Consider the following 10,157-nt stretch of genomic DNA (forward strand, 5'->3'; position numbering starts at 1 on the left):
TTCAAAACCTTTCACAGTTGCCTCGAGTGCTCTCACCCTAATCGCTTCGCCTAGGTTGTCAATAGAACTTTCACAAGAATGACTTTGGATTTTCCGAGCAAAAATCAACAAAAAAATGTACTTGGTTGTGTTTTCGCCAGACTTGACGAGAGGGCCCGACTATTTGTACGCGAGCAATAAATAAAAAAAGGTCAGCTATTGTGCAGTAATAGAAATTCGACTCGATTCTGAAGAACCCAGTAGATATGCCAGAGGTCCATTCAGTCTGGTCAGCTGAATAGATGGCGTGTGTATTCATAGCCTGGATATTTACCGTAGAGGCTTCTTTTACACACACACACACACACACACAAAAAGTAGGACTATTTTCACTGGCTTGATGTACGACTGCTGCAGCGACTGAAGGGAATTCTTTTTAATGGAAAACTTTGTCGACGGAAAGTATGCGGAAAGAAAAGAGCGGGGAGGGAGGCCCCTTACCTGCAGCAGGGGAGATTTTTGCTTTCTGAGCCAGAGGAAACGAGGAAAACGACATTACGTGGCCAAGTGGATGTTAGGTAGACTCGCTTAGAGCTCGCTTGGGGGTTCTCGAAAAACAAACGTGTGAAGTGACTTTAGCGGAACGCAAGCTCCCTCTCGTGGTTGGTGAGAGAATCACTGAAGTTTCGAAATGTTCTTGACGATGTGGAGTGCAGGTCGGCTATTCTGATTAATATTGCGTCATATAAATTATGTAGCTATTTTTATCTATGTCAAGGGGCGGCCATTTTGCCACTTGCTGTCGACTGAAAATGACATCACAGGTAACGACCAATCACGGCTCACGTTTTTCAAATTCTTAACAATCCATTAACTAAAGCTCACTCTTGTTCTTGCAAAATTTTTACGTTCCACACATCCGCCTGAATTTGACATAGAAAGCGTTTAATATTTGATTCGCTGTCATTGCATACAGAGCAGCTGATGAGATTTTTAACAGCAGCTGAGCTAATGTTGACAGTGTTATCGCACGGGAACGACTTGTCCAGTTTGCACAGAAAGTGACAACGCCACAGGACTTCCTCTTTGCCTTTCGCTCGCACGTTTGCTTGGCAAACAGCAATTTAATTGGGGGAAAGTCATTTTCCAGCTGCTGCGCATTTGACTCCAGACGCGCGTGTACGAGAATGCTAAATAATTCAAAAGTCCAAATGGATCAACCTCGGTGGTCTCGAGACTCGATCCGGAGCCTTTAACAGACCCGACAATAAGACGTGGTGTTGGGAGACCTCATCGATCTCGAAAGTTGCGGGAAGACGGATTGAGCAAATTGCGGAGACACGGGGGGTGGGGTGGAATATCGAGCGGGGGCGGGGGGCAACTCACTCGGCTTTTTCTCAATTAGGCAAGGGATGACTTGAGTGCTCGAAAGTACAACCCGGTTCACTGCAAGGGAGTGAGTCAATTGGCTTTTTCTTTAGCTTTTTTTGGTCAAAGGCCCAAAGACTTCATGTGTGATGATAACCATAGAACTGTGATTTTAAATTATATTTTAAAAAAAAATTATACACATATAAAAATAACCATTTTGTTGTTTTTGATTATATAAAAATTGTATCCAACTACACTGCGATGTTGATTTGAATTTATGAATTTCAAAATATTCCAACTCTTGTCATTTTTACATGAATATGTTCAAAACCTGTGTTCTCCACTTTAACTGTTTGACTTTCAGGATTGTGTTGTACTCTAATGACAAATGTACATCCAAAGAGAAGATACAGTACGTACCCGTCCAATGTGGAACTCATTAGAACGCCGGCAGATTGGTCATTAAGACGGCCGTGGTTGCATCGAGGCTGTCTGCAGTGCACGCCGCTGGAGGAGATAAACAAGAAGACATTGATGGAGGAGGAGACATAACAACTAGAAAGGACACCAAAGTGTAGAGTGGGGGGAAAAAAAAGCCACTATTGTGAGAAGTGTGTCATTTTTACTAAAAAATATATATGCTGCTCATCAGTGATAAAGCCAGTGCTGACATTGCCCTCCAAATCTACCACTCACCATTTTTTTCTTAGATCCGTTTTGGGCTTCAAGGTTCGAGAAAATGTAGTATTTATCATGGTGATGTTTCTTTGTGCTGTTTCTAGGAACAAATATGTTGGTTAGTGTAGCAAGAAAACATTTCTAAATATAGAAAACTGGACCTCCGGTAATTTCATTTAAGAGCTTGCAAATCTTTTTAATGGTTCTATTAAGCTTTTGGATTTGGACTAATTGATCCCTTTTCTTTGGTTACGCTCGGAAAATCTGTGCGGTCTTGAAGCAGAATATAAAAGGAATGGAAGCTTTTTTTTCTTTTTGACTTTCCTGCATTCATTTCCTGTGAAAATAACTGCTACATCAGCCACAGCATGGTGATAGAATCAGGATGAAGTCACGGGAAAAAGCAGAACACAACACATACAGTTAGTGCGACCCTGTCACCCTCGTTCGAGTTCCTGATTTCGCAGCAATCAAGCACCTAGCTGGATGAGTCTCGGTCGCGCTCGTGAAAACATTTTTAGTCTCTCTGGAAAAAAATAAACTTCAAAGCTTACTCGGGCATTGTCCAGAAATCAATAGGAAACTGAACCCTTGCCTCTGTCAATAAAAACATGTCCACATCTTTCTCTTTTGTGGAGTCAGCTAAAATAAATGACTTTAATCCCAATTGGGTAGGACATGCAAATCATTGACATTTTAATGGGGAATTAGCGCCCTCTTGTGGCGCCTGTGTGGAAGGTATGTTTAGAATCTAAACCTATGGTTTCTAAACTTTAGATTTTTCAAAAGCAGAGTCAACTCGAGCCATCTCATTCCTGACCACGAGGAGTAAACTAATAATCACATTTATGTCAAAAGTCACAGAAAACAAAAGAAGAATCCATCACTTTGACCTACCTTTCAATCGCGTCGTATGTCTATGACCGACATTTTTTTCTCTTTTCCAGAGCCATAGAAAATGAATTGTTTCGTCAATGTTCTTGTTTGTTTTCTTGTTTCTAAACAAAAAGGTAAAAGACTTAATATTTGTCAATTTTCGCACATTTCCTGAGTGTTGTTAGTCACCTAAATGTTGAACAGAGGCAGAGATGTACCGAAGTCAATTCCTTGTTTGGCACACTCAAACATGGCCGAAAAAATTTCTTGAATCTTGAATTCTTGACTTTTCCAATAACCTCACCAGCCAGTGGACCACCGTTGAATTCAGGTTTGAGAAAAAAAACACAGGAAAATGGAAAGAAAGTTCTCCTACTTCCTCAACAGCTTCTCCATGAACTCCCAGAACTCCCGCTTAAGTCTCTACTCAACCAATCAGAGGATAGTAAAATTAAACGTCACTTTAACCTAGTAACGAGGTACGGTTGAGTAAATCTGGCATCTGATTGGTTCACTTGAGCTAGCTATCTTTTTAGCTAGATAGCAAGCCGGTATATATAACCGCATATTACGGTATGCATGTGTGCGTGTGACCAAAAAATAATAATAATAATAATAATTCCCATAGCTATGACCAAGGTTAGTAATAAAATAGCTAAAATAAAAATATTAAAATTTGTAACTTTCTATAATCCAATTTTCCAAACTCTCATGTTTTTTAGTACCTATAGAAAACTACTTTTCATTTCTAATTTCAATTTTAATTGTCTTCATCTCTGGTGTTTTCAAAATGTCCACCATTATTTTGCTTTTATATGTTTTGTTGTAACTAGGTTACACACCGATAGTCGTACGATTGTGACCCACAACGACACAACCCAGCAGATTTATACTCCATCCATTAAAGCCCAACCTGATGTTTATTTGTGTGTGTGTGTGTGCGTATGATTTTGTTTTCTCCACTCGTGTGTAAAAGAGTTACGGCCCAGCTGTCCTGTGTGGAAATAATAATGAATAAGTGCATAGTGAAATCTGATGCATGAGTTGCACACCACCGAATCCATCATCCCTCCGTAATAGATTGTATTTCCAATTTGCTTTCACGCCAGTCTCGCTGAGAAAGACCTTGCCACTTATTTTGGAAGCAGGCCATACTAAAAGGCAATTTTTTCAACTATCATTTATTTGAAATCCTGTGAAATGACCATTTCCCCCAAAAATACAATTTTCAATGCTCAATTAGTTTTCGATTATTTTCTCACAAGATTGCGTCTGTTAGGATTATGACTTTTTCTCTAAATATTATTACGGTGATTAAATTTTTTTTGTTAAACAGTTTTCTCTGTTGGATTATAAAGATTTTATATTATACAAACCCCAATGATTGCGCTTGTGTTTATTTTGAATTCTAATTTAGCTTCCGGTGTCCTAATGATCTAAAAACAAAGGGGAAGCTCATTAAAAGTACACAAGGCCTCTTTCATTAGTGGCCATTGCATAAACAAATATTTGTCATGTGAACACACATTCACTGCTCTTGATTAATTTTACGTCAAAACACTGAGCACGCGAGTGGAGTTGAAGAATGCTATAAAAATAAAAAACAAGTATTAATTGTAATTATCTAACTTCGCTTGAGTTCAGACTAAATCGCTGATACCATTTGAACCTAGAGAAATTGCAGTTATTGACTTACTCCTGAGGAAGGGGAGGAAAAAAAACTGGCTGAATTTAAAGCACTTCATGGAAAATGTTAGCACTTTGCCACATTTGAAATAGTGGCAAGCCACTTTGCAAACGGAAATGGGGCGGATGTGAACTTTGATTTACACTGTCAAATTGACTTTTTGAGTGGTTTTGGTCAAAATTATTGTAATCTGACATAGTCTTCACCTTCTCTCTGCAAAAAAAGAAAAGTGGAGGAAAAGTCCAAATGTTACTTGGAGCTCACTTCCGTGTGCCTCTGAAAGTCTAATTTCTATATTTAGATTTTTTTTACTAATATTTCATTTCAACCAACAAGAATCAAACCCTTTCCTTTGCTTTCCCTTTTGTCAAAAAAATGCTAAATGCTAAAAATGCAACTTTCTGCAGTGTGAGGAGACTCAGGTTGCCTCCACCCAATTTGGACATGTTAGGACCGCCGTAGGAGATAAAAAGAAGAATAAAAAGTTCGACAGGCAATGCAGCGAAACTGCAGCAGACAGTCTTGCGTCGAATTCCCCTTTGGAAAACAGAGCGGAACATCCTAGATCAGCCCCAGGCTGCTGTGGGAGACAAGAGGCTCAGTGGCGGGACTACAAAAAAAAAGGTCTGGTGAAGAATCTGGTAGGCCTCCAGTCCTCAAGTCTAATTAATACTCAACGGGAAGACGAGAACAAGGAGTGGCTGAGTAAAGACTTAAGATGATGGCAGATTTGGAAAAAAAAATCCGAAGGTCGGTGACATCTGGTCAATAGAGGGCGCTAGAGCGCACTGATTGGCTAAATTAGACAAGTACAGTAGGCCCAATTACGGTACGCCAAGTGAGGAAGAACAAATTATAGCGGAATAGTTGAACTAAGTTCATCTTGTTTTTCCTTTTTAATCACTTCACTGGAAACATGTCAGGTAATGCACCTAAAATAATTTGTTTGATATAAAAGAAACCAGTGAAGTGAAGAAATTATATCGGAGTTGATGGCCAAGTGATGTCCACCATATTGGATGTGGTCTACAAATTTGTCCGCCATATTGGATGTGGTCTACAAATTAACCGTACCATTGGCAAACCATCTAAAATTGAGTTTAAATGATGTAATGGTTTGGTATGACTCCAATGAGTTCTGGTGTGATGATACCATCTCCAAGGAGCAAGTAGGGCACAACAAATATGGCTGCTATGTCGTAGCATCAAATATATGGAGCAAAGTAAATCCTGTTAGGAGGCTAGCCATAATAATTGGGTCCCCCATGCATTTTTTCTCCCAAGTCTGTACTCTCACCAAACTTGCTTAATGAATTTATCTTGACTTGAGTCAAAGTTACGAAAGCAGTGCCTGTCGACGGACACCTAATTTGTCCAATTTCTCTGACGGACCCTTTGCCCGAGAGATCTTGGTGATACACACACTCGCATACATGAGCCCCCATGGAGGTTAGAGGATACCTCCGTTCCCCTTAATTGCGTTTTCGAGGCTGCACTGCAAAAAAATCGGTGTCTGTCTAGAAAAGCGGCATCTTAGGTGTCTCGACGTGTCTTTCGATTTCCAGTGACAGCATGTGTGTTTTAAAATGACCACTTTTGCTAGTAAAACAACAATTGCGATGTTATGGTTAAATGCGGTACATCGAGAATCTTTGTCATGTTAACCCTCGGGCGGTGTTGGAATTTCATCATATCTGCTGCAGCCCAGGTTGAAGGCGCCAAATATCTCACTGTAGGTACAATGTCGTTTTCCTTGAGTTAGCCCAAGATAAAGCATCAGCTCCCTTCGCCCGCTTCCATCCCCCGCTATCTCCTCGGCCTTATTCCCTGGCCTGTGCTCTAAATCAAACACGGCGGCTTTTTTATTAATAGCCTGTCAGCAGAGTTAACATTTGTTTCATGTGTATTCATCTGAGCAGCTTTTACAAATAGCCCGCCGCTTGTGAACCCGCTCTTGAAATATTGGCCGGGTTTCTTTTTTTTTTTTCTTTTCTTTCCCTCCTCTCCTCATGAATTTCAATGACAGAGGGAATATACCATATGTTTATGTATGGATGAGTGTCTGCAGAGATCCTGCTCTCTGCCTCAGGCTAAGGGGAGAAAAAATAAAATAAAATAAAAAGAAAAATGACCCTTATTTAAAGAGCTCAAAAAGAAACAGCACAATATTGTTTGTTTAAAAGAAAGGAAATAGGATTGGAATAAAAAAATCATAATAATAATGAAAACTAACTGTATAACTGAATTTATAAAGTAAGCCAATTTTTTTGTTAAATAAATAAATAAATAAATAAATAAATAAATAAATAAATAAATAAATAAATAAAAGGTCAAATAGGTCACATATTGAAAAGCGAGTGGTTGCCCAGAGTGGGCACTTCCGGAGAGAGAAACTCAGAGCACTGACAAATAAGAACAGAGGACACAATCTATTTCTATCAGATAAAAAAAAGTAGCCTGATGACAAATGTGCACACTGGCAAAAACAAAAGGAAGGAGGTTGATTTTTTTTTTTTTTTTTAAGAGGATGTCGGAATGGGAAATAAAAGTGACAAACTTTTGCAAGTTCCCCTTTTCAAAGACAAACACGGCAATGAAATGCGTTGTAGATCCAATCAGCGATAGGACTGCACTTCCAATTCTTTTATCTTACATATGATTATTAAACTTTAGACAACTGGAATTTTTATACGTAAACACTCAAAGTCAATGTTGACTCATAATATGAAAATTGTCGCGCTACGATAGTTATATGATTAAGTGTAAATAAGTTTTTCCTGGAAGGTCATCATTTTACAAGAACAATTTTTTGTAATCAGAGAAAGTTGTATTTTTCCAGGAAATTAAATTATACTTAAGCCAATAATCAAATTGCATCTGAATTTCTTTTCTTGACAACTTTATTCTTTTCAGGAAGTTGCAGCATAACAACAACAACTTATTCGAGACAGTCGAGTCCCGCAACAACAAACTAGTTGGAAAAATGGAAATAATATTGCCTGAGCAGCATACTATCCCGCGCAAACAAAACAGCAAGAAGCTGGTGAGGATCGACTCCCTAGTGTGTGTGCTATTTTTAACAACACCTGGATGTTTATGAATGAGCGCTGTTGCGGTTTGGCCTCATAAACCATGAGAACATGCGTATTCATGAGGGTGTGTGTGTGTGGGGGGGGGGGGATTTGTACTTTGTCGACTCGGGGGACGGTGTAAGTGTCCCCGTTATGGTGCCATGTTTGCATTTATAATTTTTGCAGAACAGTTTGGCAAAGATTGCCGGAGCAAATGATAAAGATAATCGTTGTGTCAGACAAATTGTCCTGCAGTACCATTTTGGGCCTCAGTGGCGCTATTTAGCAGCCAAGACAGGATATTGCGGAAAACAGAATCCTACAATTTATTAGCTGGGTTTTAACACTTGTATATATTTTTAGTGTAATTTTCTTATTATTTAGTTTTAACTCTTAAAAAAAGGGATCGCCACCATATTTCCACAGTAACTCGATCTTTTCGCGCAGCGACTGGAAGATTCGTTATCCGTCGCGGCCTTTAACACAGAACCCGGCAACACGCAACGGAGCTTCGGAAGCCAAACCTTCAGCCACCTCGGAAAGGCGGGGCTGAGGCGACGGCGATGGCGCGGCACATCCATCTCACGGCGAGCAGGTTTTATCTCAGCGCCAACGAGCACTTTCTCACTTTGATGGCCGCTTGGACGCGTTACGCTTGCGGAGCGACGGCCCTAAATCTGCCGTTAATAGACAAGCGCTCGCCGCTCGCTCGCCTCCGATGGACTCGGCTGCGTGTACGACTTTCACTTTAGCGCCATAAACTTAAACGTTGTGTTTAGATATACATTTATGACCGAAGGCTTATGCAATCTTTACGGCAGGAAAGGCATCAAACTCAAAGCCTGAGGGTCAAATCCGGCACTCTACTTTAGTCACATGAACACCATTTGATAATCCGACCTCAGTTTTTCGTTAAAACCTCTCAGCCAGTTCATTTCAGTTCAGTTCCTCTTGAGGCGAGCAGCGACCGTGTTCCATTTTCTAAATGATGCTTCGTCGTTGACTTTTTCCAGCGCTGGCCTGAAGCGCAGCTGGATGCACACTCTTGTAAAATAAAAGCCACAGCAGGGCACAGGGTGGCCCCGATCGCCATAACGAGCAGTGCAGCGCTTACGTGATGACGATCGCATTAGCGGTCCGCGATGGTAACGAGTAAATGTGACTGAATGAGGTCATATTTTGATTTTTTTTCCTGACGGGGCATTTGATTTTATGTCAGCATGAGAGATGCCAAACAGGAATCATGGCAGAGAAAATTCATCAATAACCAATGTTGCTTAGGTCATAAAAAATAGATAATTTTTTAAAATGCTATAAGATGGAAAGTTTGCACAAATCGGCAAATAAATTTCGCTAGGCCCACACGGTCACCCCGTCTCTAAAATAAGCCACAAAATATTAAAGTGCCAATTATGCAACTTAAATAGAAGTCGCGTATTGGTGACGATGGACGCTATTACCTAGCGAGAAAAATCGAAGGCTTTTCCAACAAGCTCACTCTCTGGAAAGTTTTTTTTTTTTTTTTTAAATCAATAGGCGCTAAATGAATCTCCCAGATGTCCCATAGGTGTTTTTTTCCCCCTCCATTTAAAAATTTTAGAGCAGGGCAGAGAAGTTTGTCTTCATTAAAGTGGTACGGTTCCAAATGCCAACGCCGCAGCTGAGGAAACGCCACGGGAAGCTCATTAAAGTGCTTTAACAGAACAATTTGGCGAGGTTATCGCCAGGGATGTCATTTGAAAGTAAATATTACATTTGGCTGCTGATTGCATATTTGACAAAAAAAAAAAAAAAAAAAGGTGAGCCTGGGGCAAAGGGGCTAACTGCTGGTTTTGGTCTCAAACGGTTTTGGTTGAATAAACACATATTTGGTCATTGCTGTAATATTTTTTTATGCCTAGGCAAGACTCTGATTTCTAAAAAATCATATTAATTTAAAAACTATTTTCCCATAATAAGTTTTGTCTCAAAAGTGTTACTTTAATTACGAATTCTTCATTAAAAAATAATCCTGGAGGAATTTCTAATTGCAAACCGGTTGTTTTCCACTTTGCGAAGACGACCGATGAGTCGAGCACGACCACTTTCAAGCCGATGCGGTAAATGAACAAAAGGCAGGTAAAGCCGAGTTCAAATCACGGGCAAACGTAAACACTGGCGAGATTAAAAAAAGAAAAGTCAAGTGATCTAGCTGGTGCCAACTGCTTAGCATCGTCAAGGGATGTGGCTCATGATGCCAAGTCAAGTTGAAATCCTGGAAGTGGTTCTTTCCAGGAGAGCAGATGACAAGAGTCACTCATGGAACACGTAACAAAAATATAATTGTAGCAATGACCTGAATTGTAGTATAGCGTGAAAGATGATTCGATGATGAAAATAGTTGCTTTCCAACGAGCAGCTCTTAAAAAGACAAACCAGAACCATTCTTTATGACGGGTCGTTAGCTGAGCATTAATTAGTATTAGTTCTGGTCTGGTTCCAAGTGTCCTCAGCAG

General features: G+C 40.0%; 1 protein-coding gene across 7 annotated transcripts in view; it reads right to left on the minus strand.

Annotated features, from left to right (window-relative positions):
* inpp4b (inositol polyphosphate-4-phosphatase type II B) overlaps positions 1-3,324 on the minus strand; it is a 79,602-nt gene extending 76,278 nt beyond the window's left edge. For 2 of the 7 annotated variants that reach the window (XR_015858081.1, XM_088374096.1), the window contains exons 1-4: positions 3,094-3,290; positions 2,926-3,026; positions 2,047-2,128; positions 1,771-1,857 (exon numbers count right to left, since the gene is read on the minus strand). The gene's annotated coding sequence lies outside the window, so the exon portion shown is untranslated. Of the gene's footprint in view, positions 1-1,770; positions 1,858-2,046; positions 2,129-2,925; positions 3,027-3,093 lie in introns of all 7 variants that reach the window. The other 5 variants (XM_088374103.1, XM_088374102.1, XM_088374101.1 and 2 more) reach the window with 3 other exon arrangements.
* Positions 3,325-10,157: the final 6,833 nt, after the last annotated feature.

Source organism: Syngnathus floridae, chromosome 4 (genome assembly GCF_059516105.1).
Source record: "Syngnathus floridae isolate MCC-2025c chromosome 4, RoL_Sflo_1.0, whole genome shotgun sequence".
Classification (NCBI taxonomy): domain Eukaryota; kingdom Metazoa; phylum Chordata; class Actinopteri; order Syngnathiformes; family Syngnathidae; genus Syngnathus; species Syngnathus floridae.